Genomic DNA, 21977 nt, shown 5'->3' on the forward strand with positions numbered 1-21977 from the left:
GCTTATTCTTGTAATTAGTAACATTATTGAATACTGGCTAGTTTATTTATAGAAAGATTTTCCCCTCCCCTTTATCACACAGAGAAGGCAGGACTTACTCTGGCAAATCATTCCTTAAATAACACACCCTTCTGATCAGAATGAAAGCTCCAGAGTGGAAAAAATTTTATACCTGAGGAGTGGCCTATACTTCCAGTGTCCTTTGCAGGACAGTGGCAGTCATTGCTTGTGTCTACTAAGTCTTTATCATTCATTCACTAATTCAGGCACACGCTGTATTTATTTAGTCATCCAACAGACATTTATTGAACACCTACTGTCTACTGACTCAAACAATCAGTGACCTCGGTGGAGACTAAAGGACTTCAAGATATTCCTTACCATAGAGATAAACAGAATAGTCAAGGAGAAAGGAATAGAGGAAGGATCAGCTGAGTACAGGAGCCAGAATAACTGGTGGAGAGTTTCATGTTTCAGCATAAAACAATGTATCAATAACCAGTATGGATGAGTCAGTGCCTTAAATACATTATACCTGAAGGTTGGTTGTTGAGAACTAGTCCTGGGCACTGAGATTAGATTGCATATCTAACAGAGATTCACCACCTCTAGATATGTGGGAAGAAGATATGTAGAAACTGGCAACTGAATAAAAGAGATGTCTTCAGGGACAGGACAGTGGCCAGGGCCTGACCTCTCAATCATTTTAACATCTTGAATAAGAGGGCTGGGTGACAGAGATAATTTAAGAAAGAAAGTAACAATACTAGCCCTGGGCAAAGAGTTATAGAGCAAGAGGAAAGACTCATTCTTCCCAGTTGATTAGAACTTTGAGAAAAAAGTAGCATTTTCCCGGAGCTTGACCTGAATAGGTTTTGACAAGTGCAGACAGAGGGAAGTGGTTGACCCTGTCAAGGTAAGTGTGTGCTGTGGAGGGGGCAGATATGGCAGCCCAGAGTGAGGTTACTGGAGAGTTAACAGATTTATTTACTGGAGGGGCAGGAGTGATATTAGATTCGGCTAGAAGCACGGGCTTGAAGAAGGCATTGGAGAAATGAATTAGATAGTATATTTTTATGTAGGCCAATGGGAAAGATTTTAAATGATAGTATTTTATAGTATAAAATACTGAAAAATAATCAAATAGGTTAAGGACTGAGAACGAGCCACACGATTGCATTTCAAGAAGCCTGGCTCTTGAGATAAAGCTGTGAATTTTCATGCATTGGAAAATGACAAGAACTTAACCATGTTATGTAAGGCAACACTTCTACTACAGTTTCCATGATATTTACAGAGGATACTATTGTTGAATTACAAGTTTTACCTCAACTTTTGTGCATAATGATGTTTTTAATTTTTATCCTCCTTGATTGGCTTTTATCCTGGCCCTATGCCTAATCAACTATTGCTTGGGACCATGCCCTTGCCTACCTCCAGTATCGCCTTAGCTTTGCCTATGTCCCTACTTCACACACATCCTATGTTCCATTAATTAAAAGTTAGCTGTTATTCCCCAGACATACTTCTCTTCCTCCTATCTTCATGCTCCCTCTACCTGGAATACACTTCCCAAATTCTAAGTCTTCTATTAAGCTGAGCATCACCTACCTTGAATAATTTTCTAAATCCATATGCCTGAAATACCTAATAAATAAATATATTTCCTTAACACTTTTTAATACCAGGTGTTATCATTAGTTCCATGATTTAAGTTTATCATCTATTGTATTTTCAAACACTAGGGCTTAAAGCTACCTAATTAATATAGAATAGTATAATAGTTATCTAATGGGATTAGAGTTTAGCTGTATCAGCCAACATTTATTACTGACTCAGTAGATTACATTACTCATACTACTACTATAAAAGAGTATCTCCCTCCCTACAAAGAGTCAAAATGTGCTGAGCTGCTCCTTGTGACAAGTGATTTTATAGAATTAGTCACAGTCATTTAGCGTGTGTTTATGCATTACCTTTAAGAGATGAGAAGCAGTTTTATTTATCTTTTGAAAGCTAACTAAAAATCCATTGTGGGAGTCAGCTCAGAGAATTGTAGTACCTATTCTGTGTTCTCCACAGAGAAAAGGCACCTGTTGCCAAAGTGCTAATAATGTGTGCAAATTTGTGCACAGCGTCGCTTGTTAATGCTACTTTCAAAATAGACTTTTCTTTTTATGGGAGACAAGTAATCAGCATATCAGCACCCCAACTCTGGAATTATTAGAATAACTTTGAGTCAACACAGGAAATACGGGGAAATATTTGCAGCAGTGCTCCAAAAATACAACTCAATATGCAAATGTAAGTTGTTTTCCTTTTTTAATAATATACTTATTAGATTTCCTCTTGGACTAGTATTTGAAAGTAATAAAAGACAATAATAAATTCCACAGAAATTTTAACCAACCTCACAACTTTCCTCCTCTATAAGGTGTATATGCAAACAGGGAGAGAGAGATATTTTATTAATGAAAAATATAGGATGAATTCATGAGCAAAAGAAAAGCAAATTTTCATTTCTTATCTTTGCTTACTTTCCCTTAGGCTTATTATTCACAAAGATCCCACAACTTACCTCAAGCTCTAGATTCCTAAACTCCAGGCAGGCATCAGAAGATACTGACATAGTCCCCAGTATTAGATAACAAGAGGCAATATTAAAATAAACATTTAAAAAAATCTACTCTAGCCTTCAAAAGGATCTTGCTCTGATCCAGATTCTTCAACTAAGTAGCCGTGTGCCCTCAAACAAGTTATTTCTCTCTCAGATCCCATGTCAGGACTTAAAACTACAATATTTCTGTATTTTCTTTTGATCCCCAAACCCTGCCTATTCTCAAATTCATGGGCATCCTTAAGTCTCATAAAATTTACACCTTTTCTTAACAGACAATTTCTTAAATGTGAAATCATGTGAAACAAATCTACCTGAGAGATTGTCCTCCAGAACCCTCTTTCTAATCTTGTATTCCCATCCTCCCAAATCTCCCATGATTTCATACATACCGTTCTACTCTTCGGTTGCAAGGAATTTAAAGATTTTTGATCCCTTTATTCTTTTTCTACCAACTCCTACTGGCCTCTCTTCCCTCCCAGTACCACCTAGAAAACAGGAGCAACCATCAACCCTACTTCTTTCCCCTCTGGTTTCTCAATTACCTTGTTTTACTGCACTTTCCTACTAAAACTCTAATTCAGGAATCAATGTCAGTGCCTGCCTTATCATTTGCAGTTGTGGTGACCAAGGATTATTGGGGGATATTACACAACCATGCAAGTTGTTTCCCCAAGAAGTTTGTGTCTTCGTTCTGATGACTTGTAAACACTCTCATTCTCTTCCATCCCCTTCTTTGAATATTCCAAGCTTTCACAGATGTCTTTCTTTCTTTTTTTTTAAAGATTTGTTTATTTATTTATTCATGATAGACAGAGAGAGAGAGAGAAATGGCAGAGACACAGGCAGAGGGAAAATCAGGCTCCATGCCAGAAGCTCTATGCGGGACTCGATCCCGGGACTCCAGGATTGTGCCCTGCGCCAAAGGCAGGCGCTAAACCACTGAGCCACCCAGGGATCCCCCACAGATGTCTTTCTTAATACTCAAACCCCTTGCCTACAATTACCAACAGAAAACTTACCTCATTCATTAAATTTAAAAAAAGAGAGAGAGAGACTACCTGTGTCAATTAACATTGACTAGTCCCCTTCCTACAAGCCAATCTACATCCACATCTGAGACCATCACAGTCCTCTGGCCTCTCTTGGTCCCTCCCATTCAGGTCTTTATCCCACCCTTGAATATTGTGTCCAGAGTGTTTCCCCTTCCATCAATCGCTCTCTCTCTCTTGTATCTTCAACATTCTCCTTTCTGCTTCTCCTTTTAGCTTCTAAATATTCCTAAGCCTCCCCTAGCATCTCCCAGCCAGCTACTGCTTCATGTACGGCCCATTTTAATCAGCAATTAATGAAAGCTTTGTTGCCACACTGTCCACAGTTTCACAGCACATTCAGTGCTCCAGGGCCCTGCATGCCACCTGTTTCTCTCTCCAATGCACTGAAACTGCATTAGTGGTCTCCTAATTTTAAGTCCAGTGAAAATTGTCATTTCTGAGTTTACTGAGCTTCTCTGCTGCTTTTGGGAACTCTACTTACTCTGTCATTCTTCACTTTCTAATCTTCTGGTTTACCTTATACCACAGTATGCACTGTGCTTTTTGGGGAAGTGGTGTCTCTGACACTTTCTTCTCTCTATAGAACTATCCTATCTACAAGTGTTCCAAGTTCTTGTTCTCAGTGTTATTCTTTGTGCCTTGATTATCTTGACTTTATATATTATCTTGGTTTATCTCATTTATTTCTAACGATTAAACACTTCAGACATTGAAAACTCCCAAATGTATTTTTCCATCCTGTACTTCTCTACCAAGCCGTATACTGAGATCAATATCCAGAATATATTCTTCTAGATATCTCACATAGGCATCAACATTCATCAGGTGGAATGTTAATTTCTCATCTTCTTTCTACTGATTTCCTCTAATATTTCTTTATCACACCATCTTTTGTATTTTCTCACTTTTAAAAATATAATCAAAATTATTTTCCCTAATTTTGCCTCTTAAATATTTTCTATATGTCCGCCCCTTCCCATTCCAAATAAATGTTTTTTTTTAATTTTTTATTTATTTATGATAGTCACAGAGAGAGAGAGAGAGGCAGAGACACAGGCAGAGGGAGAAGCAGGCTCCATGCACCGGGAGCCCGACATGGGATTCGATCCCGGGTCTCCAGGATCGCGCCCTGGGCCAAAGGCAGGCGCCAAACCGCTGCGCCACCCAGGGATCCCCAAATAAATGTTTGACATAGAGTACCACTGTCTATCATTTGGCTATTGTGCATTTCTAATTGTTTTTCCAATCTCTGGCTTTGTCCCCCTCAAATGTATCCTGCAGTTATTTAGTTGCCAGAGGAAATTAAAACCTAAATGTATGTAAATACTTATTCCTGTTATTATGACAATCTGTATGTATTTGCCTTATAGCTAGAAAGTGTACTCATCAAGGTAAGAAATCAGACTTTATTTATGTTTGCATTATTAGCAGAGCATCAGGTGCCAAATAGAAAAAAAAAAAAAAAACAATAGGAAGATGTTGAACAACACAGAAAGCAATGTGATTTTTCTTAAAAGAGTATTTAATTTATCCATCGGAGGGGAAAAATTATAAGTTCCATGAATTCAATTTATTGTATCCATCCAATAAATGTCTGTTGAGTACATATTCTATAGTAGACTCTGGTTATTCATTGGTGAAGAACATAATCTATGTTTTTGAAGTTTAAGTTCTTGATGGAGGATATGAATAAAAAGCAGGCATCATGGAGAAAATATAAGCAATGGGTTATAAGAACTCTTGTAGAAGGTGGCTGCCATTCTAAATATTGTAGACAGGGTATCTTGCTTTGATGTCTGACAAAAAAATTTTTAAATGAGATGAGGAAACAGACAACTTAGGCAAATATTTGAGAGCATGTTATAAGGGAGGGAGTAAGAAGTACCATGACCTGAGGATGTCATTTTCCAGTGAGATTGAGGAAAATTAAGGAGACCATTGTGGTTGGAGCAGATTTAGTGAGGGACAGGAGATATGTGGCTAAAGCAAATGGCCTCATAATCAATGGTACAGACTTTTAGGACCATAGAGGGATTGCATCTTGAAATTGACAGTGGGGACAAAGAGAACACTTACCCAGATTCAGGCACGCTGGGATGAGGGCTGAGGGAGTCAGAACATCTTCCACCTGAGTACCTACAGAGGAAGCCACATCCTTAAGGGAGATTTAAGTTTCATTGAGAGTGGGTGTAGGGTAATTTTTAGAGAAGAGAGCAGGGAGTTTTATTTATAATGGACCATAAATTCCAGAAAGCTCACTAGAGAGGTTTTAGGTTTAGGGAAGATGGAAGAAAGAGACATAATAAAGGATATGCAAAGATATATAGTGATTAAAATGTGTGCAGTGAGGGAAAACCTGGAAGCCTGGGACTCCCTGTGGTGATTGATACAAACAGGTAATGGGCTTAATGAGATTAGTTCTGGCTGGTTTCAGAGTAGGCAGGTGTAGGGAGGCTGTGTGATGGGGGAATGGGTTTGGGGATAAAGTTTTGGAAGCTCAAATGGGAAGGTTTTATCCTGAATATGTGCTCTTATTATCCCTCCAGATTTCTATCGATTTGTTGTTGACAATTTCGGTATGAAAAAAAATCTGTTTTGTTCAAATGTAAAGAGAAATGAAATATCCTTGCGTTTAGAATAAAAATTTTGTAACATAAATTTATATTTAAAATACCTCATGGTTTATTTAGAAGTCTGAAAAACACTTTAACTAAATTCATGTTGTACCTGTTTTAAGCGCTGAATTATTTCAGTTGTATTTCAGCTCTCTAAAATATATATATTTTCCCTTGCCTGCTAGAATTTCCACTCTTGAGTTCATTGTCTCAATTTAAGTCACATTCTCAGAAAAGAGATGACCTCTATCATTTACACAGGTGGAAGTCATTTTTCCAAGTCCTCCAAAAGATGTCAAGATGATTAGATGTGCAAGAGATTATTGGGAGAAATGCCTGTGAGGGGAAATGAGAAGGGGGCCAGAGGAGGATGGGAAGCCATCAGCCTAGTGCAGATCTCAGCCCTGTGATGGGGAGAGATAGAAAGAAAGTCTTAGATTACAGAGCAGCTTAAAGACATTTTCCAGAGACTGATGAGAATCCTCAAGCCAAAGTCTCCAGCCAGAGGAGCACTGTGTCTCATAGGAAAGAATCTGCCTTGATATCCTTGCTGCATTGAGTCATTGGCTGGGAGCAGCCAACAGGAGTATCACCTTGGTGCAGATGCAGCAAAGGATTCAGAGCACCCCAGTGCGGCCTTTAGTCAATCGTGGTTACTGCAGTAGGAAATCTGAGAGGCACATTCTCTCATCTGCTACAGTAAATTAGCAGGCATTTTCAAATTAAGTTCAGTAAAGTATCATGTACGAAGGGCATGAGATAATGCTCCAAAGACAAGTATTGATGTAGAAGAGGGTATCCAGAATGCAGGAAGAATCCTTTGGGCAAAGAATGGTGTTATGATTGAATTTGTGTCCCTTCCATATTCATTTGGTGAACCCACATTACTACAGGAGGTGATGGTATATGGAGATAGGGCCTTGAAAGAGGTGATTAAGTTAAAATGAGGCCTCTAGGGTGAGCTGTAATCCAATCTGACTGGTGTCCTTGTAAGGAGGAGAAATGTGGACACACCAGGGATATGTGTGCACAAAGGAAAAACCATGTGAGGACAGAGCGAGAAGGTGACCATCTGTAAGTCAAGCAGAGACGCCTCGGGAGAACCCAGACCTGCCAACACTTTGGTCTCAGAGTTTTAGACTCTAAAGTTAGGAGAAAATAAATGTCTTTTGTTTAAGTACCCAGTCTGTGGTGTTTTGCTACTGCAACCCCACCAAATGAATACAGATGTTTCAACACCTAGAGCTTTGAACGATGGAATGCCTACCCTACAGAATAACATGCCATTGTCACTGGAGCTGCTGGAATTTTCTTTCATTCATCAGGGAAAGTTTCTGAGGAAGTACTATTTGAGCAAACTCAAAGTCGAGGCTCTACGCATGCAAAGGTCTAAAGTCACAGTTACTCTAGGCAGAGAGAAACACAAGAGCAGAGGCTCTGAGTAAGGAAGAAAGACTGGGTGAGCACCTGTCAGTGGCAGGAGGAATTCCTATAGTATGTTAGCTACTTCCAGGGGCTCTGGGTCACAGGTACAGGAGTCGCCATTAACAGTAAGGCCCACTAGTGCCACAGAAGGCATCATCTACTTAGACACTTCCAGGGTGGTCCATGCAGGAGTTGGAAAACGGCTGCTCATTGTGTGTGGCTAGATAATCTTTAGAGACCTTTCTTAATTGTATTGCGGAGAGTTTTGTTAACATGCAATTTAATGAGATTACAACAGATTGGCAATGTATGTAATCCTCTTCTTTAAAAAATAAACAATGTGGGAAAATGTAATTTGTGTCTTACCTGGCAGCTATAAAGAGCGTTGTTTGTAACACATTCTAAAAAAAGGATCTGATTCTTTCCAACTTTGTTCAAGAAGTAATGCCCTTAATCTTCCAAACTTATTAAAACTAGTATAAATACAAGATAATACGCTTGAAAGGGTTCTTATACCTAATTTAGTAAAAGCAGAAAAAGATTTAGATTTTTCTTATTTATGATGCATACTCTGTACAAGTCCAATTAAAGACAAAGTTTGTTCTTCATATAACAAGCTGAGAGTTATCAAAATTAACACCTGAGGCCGTCGTGAAGTAGAAATAGATGTAGGTCAGAAATAGCCAAAGTAATAGCTACACATTTAGAGACTAACAAATTGAGGATATGTATATAAAGTGAATCATGTAATTTCACATTTTGAAAAGAATAAGCTCAGACCTACATTTGGATTAATATTTCACAGCCCATTGATCTACAATCTATGTGGTACCAGGAAAGACACCTGATTGTCAGTGTCGGTTATATTGGTCAATTCCACTTTTAAGCCATACCCAGGTAGCAGTATAATAATTTACTTGAACATACAGATTATATCTCAATAAGTAATGGACTAATCACATGTGTTACAGTGTGGTTTTACTTTGAGGATAAAGAGGCAAATAATATTACTGAAAATTGGAAATGGGACACATTCCAATTGGTGGAAAGAATAAAAAGAATTACACTGAAATGTTTACCAATAATGCTCTGCCTTTGTACGGGACTTTGACAATCCATTTCTGTTGTCCTACTGGTATTCAAGGAAAAGTGGAATTCAAGGAAAAATGTTCTTTAGAAATAGTAAAAAACAGACCATGGTTTATCTTAACTTAAAGATTACATTGTTTATGCTTACTTCCCCTGAGCTGTCTGCAGCAGAAATTTAATTAATCTAAACACAATTCCAAGCTTGAGTATTTATGCAATTTCCCTGAAAGTGGCATCAATGAGAGGGTTAAGAATTTGAATTTGAATTTCAGCACCACCCTTTATTATCTTTGTAACCATGAAACACTTACCCACTTTGCATCTCTCAGTTTTCATATCTATAAAATTTGAGTAATAATAGTAACTTATCAAGGGGCTCTTATGAGGATTAAAGGTATTAATTCACGTAAAGCACTTAAAGCAGGCATGCCGGAGATAAGTGTTTGATACATATTAGCTTTCCTATTGCCTGAACTACAGAAAACATCCAAAGCAAAAGGATGCGATGGCTGGTATGCTTGGATGCTTGGTTTACAGCACAGCCCAGCCCAGGGACACATTCTCTAGTTTCTGGAGCTAGCTCAGAATCTAATTCTGATCAAAAAATGTCACAAAACTTGCAGAGGCTCAGAGCTTCCTGAGATCTGCAGACAGATGGGCAGGTGAGTTCTGTTGAGCCTTCTCCCTCTCTTGACATAAACCTTGACCAAGGGGTCTCTTTGCTGTTTAACACCTTTTGATCCCACACTATAAAACAATGAAGCTACTAACATTCCATTTCTGTGAACAGTTTTCACTGCTTAAAAGCCTCCAAGTACCCTCCACTGGAAGACAATGACCAAACTCCTTAGCGAGGCCTATCATACTTATCCAACATGGTCTGCCTTGCATTCACCTTTCCCCAGAATCATTACCTGCCATGGTATCTTCTTCCCATAAGTCTCTGTTATAACATGACTGACAAAAAAAATCACATGAACGTGCTTGAAAATGGACTTTTCTCCAGCCAAGACTCAATGGCTCTAGCCTTTACTCATACTGTAACTACAACCCCTGTGAAAGACTTTGAGACAGAACCAACCAATTCAACTACTCCCAAATTCCTGATGTGTTGTTGTTTTAGGCAATGTGGCACTTCGTTACATGGCATTTTTTTTTTTTTTTTGGCTACATTGTTAACATGATAACAGATAACTGGTACGCTAATAAAAAAAGAGAAGAAGCCACAGGTGAGAAGCTTGGAAGTTGTCACTCCATCCTAACAAGTAAAACATGAACAGACTGAAAAATCAACAACTCTTCTTTTTTTTTTTTTTTTAATTTTTATTTATTTATGATAGTCACAGAGAGAGAGAGAGGCAGAAACACAGGCAGAGGGAGAAGCAGGCTCCATGCACCGGGAGCCTGACGTGGGATTCGATCCCGGGTCTCCAGGATCGCGCCCTGGGTCAAAGGCAGGCGCTAAACCGCTGCGCCACCCAGGGATCCCAATAACTCTTCTTAATGCATAAGAGAGTGGCGAACACAGGGCAAACTGCTGCCCCAGGATTGGATAGGCTGAAGCTTGAGTTAGGAAGGTGGAAGAAGAGTCGAGGTTAGAGGACAAGGTGCAGCGTCCACTACTCTACCGCCTTCAGGACGGGCAGGCAAGGTGAACGAGCAGGAGAAGCAGTTGGAGATCCTAGTGTGTACTTCAGCAAAGCTAAGAGGGTGACAATGAGAGGCTTAAGGTCCAGGTGCTTGTGACAAAGCCTGATTGGGATCCCAAAGGTTGGAATCCCTAGAGGAGTGAAGAGAGTGGAGCGGAGGACATTGTGGTGATCAACAGTGGAACAGACAAAACCCCTGGCAACCAAGAAGTTAATGTTTTGGCTAAGGTATGAGCCCTAGCAACTAACCCTTCAGAAGATATAATGGATTGGGGATCCCTGGGTGGCGCAGCGGTTTGGCGCCTGCCTTTGGCCCAGGGCGTGATCCTGGAGACCCGGAATTGAGTCCCGCTCGGGCTCCCGGTGCATGGAGCCTGCTTCTCCCTCTGCCTGTGTCTCTGCCTCTCTCTCATCTCTGTGTGTGTGTGATCATAAATTAAAAAAAAATTAAAAAAAAAGAAGATATAGTGGATTAGGTGCATAGGAAAAGCAGCTGCTGTCATGCCCAGGTAGGATGATATGTTGCCTAGGACTCCAGATTACCCTTGAAATACAGTGCTTGGGTAGCTGCAATAACAGAATGTCCTCTGTGGTCTCAGCAATAGTCAAAGCAACTGTCAAAGGAGTCTGGGGCCATCCACTGGAGTTTCCAACTGGTGACAGATTGGCAGATTGATTATATTGGCTCCTTCCCTTCAAATAAGGGCTCTAAGTATGCCTTGGTTTATATGGACATTGTTTCAGGTCTCACCCAGGCTTTCCCCTGTAAAGGTGAAAACCAGGCTGCCACCATTAGGGGATTAGGAAAACTGAATACCATAAATGGATACCCATGTTGAACATGTTTGGAGGTCATATTTCACAGGCCATGATGTACAAGACTGGGAAAAGAACATGCCATTGAATAGAGATTCCATCTCCCCTATAACCCATAAGCAGAAAGGTTTCCTTTCCTGTAGAAAGGAAAAATGAAGTATTAAAGCAGTAAATTAAATTACTAACAGCTAAAGCCATCTCTTGGCCAAGTTGACTAAAGCACTGTCCCAGGCTTTGATACATTTGAATGATCAGCCAGGAGAGCCTGCTGCCCCATATGCCAGATTAGGAGCGCCTGCCAAGTTCCCCAACACCTCAAAGGTGTGGAAGTCACAGAAGATGAAGTTGGCCAGACTCTTACTATAAATCAATGTGCTATGCTGCAGAGAACACCAGGCCCCTCAGGCCTAGGAAAGGTGTCATCTACTGGAGTTCACAATGGAATATCCCTCCATGATGGGCGAGTTACTTTGAACTCCTGGGTGAGGGAGAACTACCCAGTCTCCACTAGGATCCCAAAGTCCTGCTGCAAGCTGGACCTATGGAAACACACTGTACCTGGAATAGAACACACAGCATTGCAAGAGGGGAGAATGCAGTGGTCCCGATCTGACGTATCCCATCCCCATCATATCTCCTCCTGCGTGAGGGGAGCTCTGCCTCCCCGCCACTAACGTGTATGAATGGACAACCAGATGAAGTTTCTAACACAGCAACCACATCTAAGGATCAGGCCACAGACACAATTCTTATAGAAGGGGAAGGCCTTCCCATACAAGTTCCTACTAAATATCTTTCTTTTCAACTTTGGACTTTTGCTCCTTCTGTGGTGTCTGGTCCTGGGTGGGCACCTGATGAAAATGCCTTTCTATAGTGGACCCCCTTGTGGGCCTGGTGGACTGTTGAATGTGTTGGCAGCTTCTCTAGCTTTGTCCCTTTGCCATGATGGGTATCACCGCTTCAGGCAGGGGACTGGAAACAAGCTAGAACTAGTACTCCATTTTTTTTTTTTTTTTTTTTAATGATAGGCACACAGTGAGAGAGAGAGGCAGAGACACAGGCAGAGGGAGAAGCAAGCTCCATGCACCGGGAGCCCGACGTGGGATTCGATCCCGGGTCTCCAGGATCACGCCCTGGGCCAAAGGCAGGCGCTAAACCGCTGCGCCACCCAGGGATCCCTAGAACTCCTACTCCTATTGCATCTGCTATTACCAGTGCTGATCCAGAAGACTGCCTGGTGACACACATTATCTATAACACCAGGCTTGGGTATTCTTTTTCTGTCAGACAACACAGGCAGCCCATCCAACTGCTGATCAGGGAGGCCCTAAAACTACCACCAATGGAACCATGGGTGGCCACACTCAGACTTGGGATAAGTTCACGTGGCTCACCCCAGCGTATGGCCATCTGACCACCAGGGCTCCCATCTGCTGGGAACAGAAAAATCACTTTAAACAGAATCAACCCAGTTGTATCAGGAATATGAGATAGAGATCACTGGAACCATGCAGTCATTCTGTCACATTCAAGGACAGCAGATGGTCTGGCAATGACTCACTACTCGTCCTCAGGTATTCCTTGGGTTGCCCTGAATGGGACCCAGTGGCCATGTGGCACAATCTTTGACCTTGGGCTTCCACTTCTGTGGTTGGGCCGCTGCACCCCAGTTTCTCCCTGGACACAGAGGAGAGTCCACCCCTCAGTAACAAATCTTCCCAGCCTCTCCTCAAGAGAGAGGGCATATTCTATTTCTACTCATATGATCATTCAGCTGCCATTGTTGCCCTCCTCATTGGTTTGAGGATTGTGATAGCACATTTAGAAGCCCTACAAAATTCACTAACAAGCCTTAAATGATAGCTTGGCAATGCCTGTCCTTACCGAACACTGAAAGGTCTCTAATTGGTAAAAGCTGTCCTCCAAAACAGAATGGCCTTGGCCATTATTATTGTGCAAGAAGGTAGCTGTGTCATTAATGAAACAGACCATTGTGTGTTCATACCTGATGACTCTGCTAATGTATCCTTTTTCTATTAAATCACAGGAGGACGCAAATAAACTCTCTGTGTAACTCAACTCCCAGCGTGGAGGACTCAGTAAATCAGTGAGCTCCTGGTGGAAAAAAATTACATATTTTGGGAATCATTATCTCAATCTGCATTTTCTCTTGGGTGAACCTGTGTTGTTGTGGTATCTGCCTCCACTACAGCCAAGGGAGCCACCTCCAAGTGAAGTCCCTTGCTGACGCTGCTGGGCACATTGCAGAAGATTGTAAGAGGCAGTCTTGAGGGTTGGAGTGTCTGGGAAGGTCATTGAGAGGACGTGGCCTCGGGTCAACCCACCAGTTGGCCCTGGGCTCCTGCACCTTCTCAGTCTTTGGAACAAGCACGCTGCCTCCCATTTCCACAGCCAGCTGTCTTCAATGGTACAGCCTTGAGCAAGCAAGTGTTTTTGAGCAGCATACGTGGTGGAACCCCACTCAGGCCTCTTTAGAAACGTTTAGGATTCTGGCGAGTAGGTGCAGAGATCTATAGATCTTGCGAGCACCAAGGCAATCCTCCTAAGTAAGTGCCCTTGCTCATTAAACCTGTGCCTAGGGCTCTGGAATGGCTGTCTCTCTCTTCATCTGCCTGCCCTCTATTTAGGAGGCCAGTTCCAGATCTTACCGAAAGAACCCCCCAGTTTGTGAACCAGCATTTCTGGCCAGTGGACCTGCTTTGCCTGAAATGTTAAAAGAAGTTCTTTAGAGAGAAGAAAAATAATACAGGTCTGAAACTTGGGGGCTACACAATGAAAGGAAGAGCATCAAAGAGGAAATAAGTGAAGGTAAAATAAAGACATTTATTTCTCTTATTTTTTTATATCGCTGTGCTATACATTAGATTCTTAGAACTTGTATCTCTATAACTGAAAATTCGTGCCTGTTTGTAGATCTACTCACACAGAAGTAAAAATGAATGACAATAATACAGGGACAGGAGGGAAGAATCAGGATTATTTTGTTACCGTAAGAAATGTATTTACTTATTTATTTAAACAAATGCTTATTTCTTATCCTAGAGAAGGGAGTGGGGAATCTTAAAATTGGCTCAAGATTTTTTTTTTAAAGAGATGTTAAGGGGTGCTGGGGTGGCTTAGTTGGTTAAGTATCTGCCTTCAGCTCAGGTCATGATCTCAGGGTCCTGGGATCCAGCCCCGTGTAGTTATCAGGCTTCCTCTGCTTTTCTCTCTGCCCCTCCCCACTGCTTGTTCTCTGTATCTCTCTGTCTCTGTCTCTGTTTCTGTCTCTTTCTCTCTCTCTCAAATAAATAAAATCTTTGAGAGGAAAAAAAGTATCAAAATATAAATGAACAGAAAAAATAGTGGTTTTTTTAAGTTGACAAATCAGGTAAAAGAGAAAATATCTTTTAATTTTCTTGTGAGAACGAAAGCTTAACAATCAATATGTTCCTAGTTTCAAAAGAATCTACATATGTCAAAAGTAAGAAGGACATATGGACATGGAAAGCTGAAGGTTAACGCTGACATATCTGGGAACCAGAATGGGAACACAGAGAAGGGGACACGATCTAGTCAATTAGTATTGTCGGTGGCCACTGCTGTGATATAAGTGTGTGATGTGGCCTTTTGCAAACAATGTGACATTTCTGCAGATAAAATAAATATGGGCAATTGCATATGTATATAAGTCCTATGAGATGTGTTCTAAGAAATGATCCGTGTTAGAAGTAAAAGAAGCCTTTAAACTGGTAAGTGCAATATATGTCCTTGGCTTTTCTAAAAGAACCAAATATTATATTATTTGAATATTATCCAGTGATGTTTTCTGGAGTTTTTAAGTGTTGGGCTATTCACTAAAAGCTAGAGTTCTTTGTAAATACTTTAACGAGGAATCTCAAATAGAAGATGCGAATGTTGTGTGATACTCTGATCTGAACACAGAGACGGATATAAAATCTAACTTTGCAAAAGTAATATTGATTTTACTAGTAAAACCAAATTAGAACAAGCACACAAGTATTTTCATTCTTAAAAAGGGAAGTGAGCTTATATGGTTCCAAAAGTACCCTAATGACAATTAGAAGATACATTTGTGTGGGAAAGGGAGACAGAACATAAAGACTCCTAACTCTGGGAAACGAACTAGGGGTGGTGGAAGGGGAGGAGGCCGGGGGGTGGGGGTGAATGTGTGACAGGCACTGAGGGGGGCACTTGACGGGATGAGCACTGGGTGTTATTCTGTATGTTGGCAAATTGAACATCAATAAAAAATAAATTTATTATAAAAAATAAATAAAATGATGCAAATATTTAAAAAAAGGAAGATACATTTGGACTCACCTTAACAATTCAACCAACAAAATCCAAAATGAAAGAAAATTTTCTTCTTCTGTAATAATTTGTCATGAAACAAAGATCAACTATCAGATAAGGCAATTATAATATTTTTGTATGCTTTTAAAACTTCAAATTAAGTGCAGTAACTTTTTTTTAAGATTTTTAATTTATTTATTCATGAGAGACACATAGAGAGAGGCAGAGACACAGGCAGAGGGAGAAGCAGCTCCTCGCAGGGAGCCCAATGCAGGACTCAATCCCAGGACCCCGGAATCATGCCCTGAGCTAAAGGCAGATGCTCAACCGATGAGCCACCCTGGTGTCCCAAGTGCAGTAGCTTTTAATTATTAAATGTGTTTAATTTCTAAATGTGTTGTACTTTCTTGAAATTACTAGATTAATATATTTAGCATTTATTTTATGTGTATATATCATGTAAAAGTTATGTTACATTTTATTTTTGATGGTTAGTTTTATGTGTTGGCTACTGTACCCTTATTTAATCAACGCTAATCTCCGTGTTGCTATAAAGGTATTTATAGATGTTGTTAAAATCTACAATAATTTGACCTCAAGTAAAGAAGGTTGCTCTCAATGATACAGGTAGACCTCATCCAATCAGTAGAATGCTTTAAGGGCAAAAATTGAAATTTCCTGAAAAAAAAAAAAAGAAATTCTGCCTCAAGACTAAGACCTCAGACTGTCCAGCCTATAGGCCTGCCCTACAGATTTCAGACTTGCCAGCCCTAACAATTACAAGTTGATTCCTTAAAATAAATTTCTAAACACACACACACACACACACACACACACACACACACACCATTGATTTTTGTTTCTCTGGAGAACCCCCACTGATACAGTATTGAAATATAGCCTCTTACTACAGTATTTGTACATAGTATTGACACCTGCTATTATGATTACATTTTTTAACAAAAAACCTTTAGAACTGCTAGTTAACCCTAGAAAAAAAAATGACTTATTGCTTATCATGGTGATTATCTATTATTATTCTTGAAGATTAACATGTAGCAGGAGTTCAGAAACATGAACAGGCACTTAACCACAAAGAATGGAGTGGAATGGAATCTGAACAAGTCAAATCTGGTTAAGAATATGGTTGGGGGCATTCTTCTCATGGTTTCCTTGGAGACTTAGGGACTACAGAGTGGGGAGGAGAAATCATTTATAGTGGGCTTTGTTCCCTACTCACAACTTCCAGTTTTCAACAGTCTAGCTGACCCTGCATTTGATTTATAGATCAGGTCTCTATACACAACTTTATTCAAACATAGGATCCCACTGCTGAAGATTGAAAAGCATTGCCTTGCCAAATAAACTGCAATCAGCTTAGAGAGGAGGCATATGGATAATAGAAGTGAGGACATGGATATTGCATAAACAACCTCTTCCTCCTCTTTTTAAAGAAAATACCGCAGATTCCTGAAGTCTGAGTTTGAGAGTTTTTTTTTTTTTTTCTTTTCTGAAAAACAGGCATCATTGTAGATAGAAAAGTTTTCCTAAGTTAGAAACTTTTTTTGGAGGTTTTTTTTTTTTTCTTTCTTTCTTTCTTTTTTAAACAGCCTCTCAAAGAGAATTATCAAAATTAATTTTACCAAAGGAAAATATAACCATTTTAGTGAGAAATAAGTATGAGTAAACATAAAATTATTAATTGATGTTTTCTTCTCTCTGTTGTCCTAATGGTTTAAGAATCACATAGAGCCAGTGTTCATCAGAGCCTTTGCCACATTCTGCTTCTGTGGTTATGATTCTGTCAGGTTTTCCACTCTAATAAAATCTCTGTTTGGGGATTTATAATTTCATTTCAAGTCTTCCCTACAGAATGACAACCTTTGCCTGGGAGACAGCTTCTTTATTTTAAATTCAGAGGAATATGCCAAGTAGGTTTTTCACTAATACATGTATAGTTCAGTTTTCCTTTAATAAGATGTTGTGTTTATTTTTTCATAATTCAACAACTGATTTAATATCAGGCCTCTTTAGGAAGTCTGAACTCAAGAACACAGCAAGTCCTCACTCAACCATCATCAAAATAATGCACCGAGGTTTAACTTTTTGATACACTCAAGCCTCATGTCTCTAAATCTCTAAATAATTTAATGTGACCTTACATTCTTGGAGAATGGAGAAATTTCCTGAGGCTAAGCCAGTTAAAGTTGCTTGGCATTTGTGCTATTTTGGGAGGTAATAAGCTATTCCCTTCTTGTTCAGTGTCACAGACCCCAGTGTTTACACCATATTATAAAACCTGATGACAGACAGCATAGCACCAGCTGGCAATGTGACCTTTCTTTCCCTTAGTGATTCCATACAAAACAGGCACTTTCCTTTCACTCTGTCTTTCTGCATTCTTGGCCTCCACTTTTGTATGTTCCATAAATTAAATGAGATTATACATATGAGACACAGTGAAGTGTGATTGGAAGACATTTGCATGATTAGATGGCTGCCTGTATTCTTAGCTTCCTCCCCTGATGCCTGCTGCCTGCATTTTATTTATTTGGTTGATAGGCAGCAGGGTAAAGCGAGAAGTGTGTATGTTGTAACAACAGGCAGATCAGGATTTGAACTCATGTTGAAACATGAACCAGTGGTGTATGATGGTATAGTGGTTTGACCTCTCTGAGCTGTCGGGTCCCTCCTCTGTAAACTGGGGATTTAAAAACTCACTTCTGATCGTATGTTTATGAGTTTTATAAACTGTTGGCATCCAGTAGGCACTCAGCGCATTACAGTTATAATAATAATTGTAAGGATTAGTTTTTACAAAAAAAGTAGTATTGATGAACACTTTCATCTTGATCATTTCAATGCTTGCCCACAGTAATGGGGTAAACTGGATCATTCATCACCTGCCACCACCAGAGGATGGAGGAAACAATCACCAGAGATAACCTGAAATATGGCCAAATGGAGAACTGCCTCTAGATTGTTGACTGGTAGGCACTCAGAGCTTTGTGTTATTTACACTCTTTTCTGACACTTGGTGGATAACTTTATGTTAATTCCTGTGTTCATCAGAGTCTAGATAGTGGCAGAAAGAAAAGGAGAAGGGAAAATATTTTTAACACTTCTAGCTTAAAAAGAAAACTCTAATAAAACTGCAAGTTCCTGGAGGAAAAAAAAGTTCAGATTAATAAATGGAATACAGTTCTAGTTTCTCTGTACAGCATGAAGCATTAGAGAGATTACAGACTTAGCATCAAATAGGCCTGGATTTAAACTTCATCTTGGGGCACCTAGCTGGCTTAGTCAGTAGAGCATCTGACTCTTGATCTCAGGGTTGTGAGTTCAGGCCCCACGTTGGATGTGGAGCTTACTTAAAAAAATTATTAAAAATAAATAAACTTCATCTCTGCAATTTCTGCTTCCCTTCCCTTATTTATTGCAAGGGAATAACCTGAAAAATACAAAAGGGGACAGAGTTTATGAGGTTGATGGACAATATTGGGAAATACTGTCCTCAAATGTTAAATCTTAAAACTTGGACCTACTTGTATAAACTTGGAAAGAGTGTCTTCACATATTGGGATATCACTATAAAAATTCCTTTTACCCATAATATCAATGCTCGGATAGCAGAACAAGCTATTACAGGAATGTTCAAGAGTCCATTACAACCTAAACTGGAAAAAAATTTAAATAAAACCCTAAATTCTCATTGATTCTTTCCCATAACTTATAAATTTTAGAGTTAATGCTGCTCAAGTACCTGTTTGCATCCTGCTTTTAAAACCCTCAGTGCTCAGTGGGTTAGCTGCTCTTTTGTATACTCTAAGCAACCTTGGCTTTCCATCTCAGAAGGAATCAATGGGGGTGAGGGGCAGGAATCTTCTCAGCATATTTTGTTCTCTGAGACAAATACACCAGTCATTCAAAAAATTAAAAAATGTTGTTATATACCACACGCTTTCAAGTAACTAAGTAACAATGAACTCAACATTAACTCTGTAAACATTTCAATTTATAAGGCAATATTCCTTTTTATTTTGTTGCTGACCTGTATAGAGACACCAAAAAATTCTAGAACACCAAAAGATAAGTCAAAGAGTGGTTAAAATAAACTAAAAATAGTTTTTTTTCCCTAGAATACATTAGTATCAAGCAAAAGGAGATAGAAGTCAATAATTATAATTTGATTTTCTACAAAATGAAAAGCATTATGATAAAAAAAAAACTATACTCCTTAAGTCTTTACCAGCAAAAACCTTCTCATCTAATAATTACCCTTTTACAACAAATGTCATATTGGCTGTTACTCCTTTCTCGGGAAAGGATGTAAGCCATACTCTTAAACAGTGACACTGGTCGCATTCCACATTGTCAGTATAAAGACAACCTCACTATATGCCTGAAGAAATTAGTTTTTCTTAAAATTAAGTCTTCTAAGTGATAATTTTGTCATAAACATTTAAAACATAAGACTACTACATTCAAAACAAGCAGTAACATAAAGAACAGCCTTCAAACTCAAACACCTGGAGATTTCATTATCTGCTTTGTGCGTTTCCGCAACTCCATGTGCCTTTCATACAGAGGAGTTTATTAAGAGCAGGGTAAACAAAAGGCTATTTTGCTAGGCAGGGAAAATTATTCAGCATTTTTGGGAAATATCCAGAGACTCTATTGTTTTCTCATGTGCTGCATCAGGAAGAGTTTTGGGTTATCAAACATAACCCCATGCTCTCAATTGAATCACTCCCTCATTCATATGTAATATCAATAATGTCAATGGCAGTGTTGTTTCTGAGTAATATATCGATGTACCATGATTCATGTAGAATTGAGGAAGGCAGAAATTGCTGATAGGAAGTGCATTGAATTGGTTTTGTTTCTAGTTGGTAGCTGTGGTGGTTGGATATTTGAGGAAAGAAGGCAGAGGAGGAAAAAGATAAGAGCTCCTTTTTCTATAAATCAAAAAGTCAAACTACTGTAATGCACTCAATTGGAGTTAAGAATTAAAACAAAAAAAGAGAGGAAAGTAAAGAAAAATTGATAGGAGAGGCTGATTCAGTACTCTAAATGCATACTAATAATTTTAGCAGAATAAAGAATACCTATTACAAAGTGAGAGTTACCATTAAACTTGTAGAAAATAATAAGATAAATCCAGAGTTACCATTAAACTTGTAGAAAATAATAAGATAAATCCATTAAAATCAGAAGAATTAAAGAGATACCTAGTTTTATCATCACTATTTAATATTGCATAAACATAATTCAATGCAATGAGATAAAAATACAGAAATCAGACCTACATATTGGAAATGAGCAGATAAATTTGCACACTATGATTATACATAAAATTTGCAACGAACTCAGTAAAACACTGTTCAAATTCATTAAATTAGAGAAAATGAGCAACATAAAACTAATACAAAAAATGGATGTAAGATAATTCTAAACAGAATGAAAGGGTAATGTGTATTGACATCAGGTGCTAGTGCTAGAGAAGGCACAATATACCAGACTTTATGCAATGCCCAATGTAGTATTCATGTATATAAGCCCAAATCAGTAGAAGTACGAAAAGAGAATGATAACTCTGTATCGTAGAAAATGAAGTATATTAACTGTTTGTGGATAATCTATAAAAATCTATGATGATACACTATATACATCCATACATACAGATACACATTCAGAGTATAACTTCAACTCATTCTCTAACACAGAAATTTAGAAGGCCACATTCTCTAACCACAACTCAACAATAGTAGAAATTTAAAAACAAAAGGATTTCTAAAATCTAAACACTTGAGAAAATTAATATGCTCTTTTATAAAAATTATTATGTCAAAATAAACCATAAACTAAGAAAATGTGAAATGTGATATAATAAAATGTCAAAAGTTGTGACATTATCTAGCTGTCCTCAAAGGGAAATTTCAATCTTTAAAAGCTTCTGTTACTGAAACTATGAAACTATTTATGAAACTAAACAGTGCATTTAGCATAAGAAATAAATTTTTTTTAAAAAGGAAAGCAAAAGATATGGATAATGAGCAGAAATTAGAAAGGAAAATAAAGAAATAATGCTGATAAATGAAGCAAGAGCCAGTGCTCTCAAATGGTCATTAAAACATCCAAAATCCTAGGAGCACCTGGGTGGCACGGTCAGTTAAGTGTCCAACTCTTAATTTTGGCTCAGGTCATAATCTCAGGGTCATGAGCTCGAGGCCTGCATCAGACTCGGTACTCAGCTCAGAATCTGCTTGAGATTCTCTCTCTGTCTCTCCTTCCGTCCTTCCCCCATATCACACTCTCAATCAATCAATCAATCAAATCTTTAAAAAAAAAAAAATCCTGGCATGAATGTAAAAACACTCCCCTCAAAAAGGTA

General features: G+C 38.9%; 1 long non-coding RNA gene across 3 annotated transcripts in view; it reads left to right on the forward strand.

The window, feature by feature from the left end:
- Nucleotides 1–21977, forward strand: part of LOC112644008 (uncharacterized) — a 65456-nt gene that overhangs the window by 27230 nt on the left and 16249 nt on the right. The window contains exons 5-7 of one of the 3 annotated variants that reach the window (XR_004810762.2): nucleotides 13314–13833; nucleotides 13915–14095; nucleotides 18459–18573. This is a non-coding gene — a long non-coding RNA (uncharacterized LOC112644008). Of the gene's footprint in view, nucleotides 1–13313; nucleotides 14096–18458; nucleotides 18574–21977 lie in introns of all 3 variants that reach the window. The other 2 variants (XR_004810761.2, XR_004810765.2) reach the window with 2 other exon arrangements.

This window comes from Canis lupus, chromosome 1 (genome assembly GCF_003254725.2).
Source record: "Canis lupus dingo isolate Sandy chromosome 1, ASM325472v2, whole genome shotgun sequence".
NCBI lineage: Eukaryota > Metazoa > Chordata > Mammalia > Carnivora > Canidae > Canis > Canis lupus.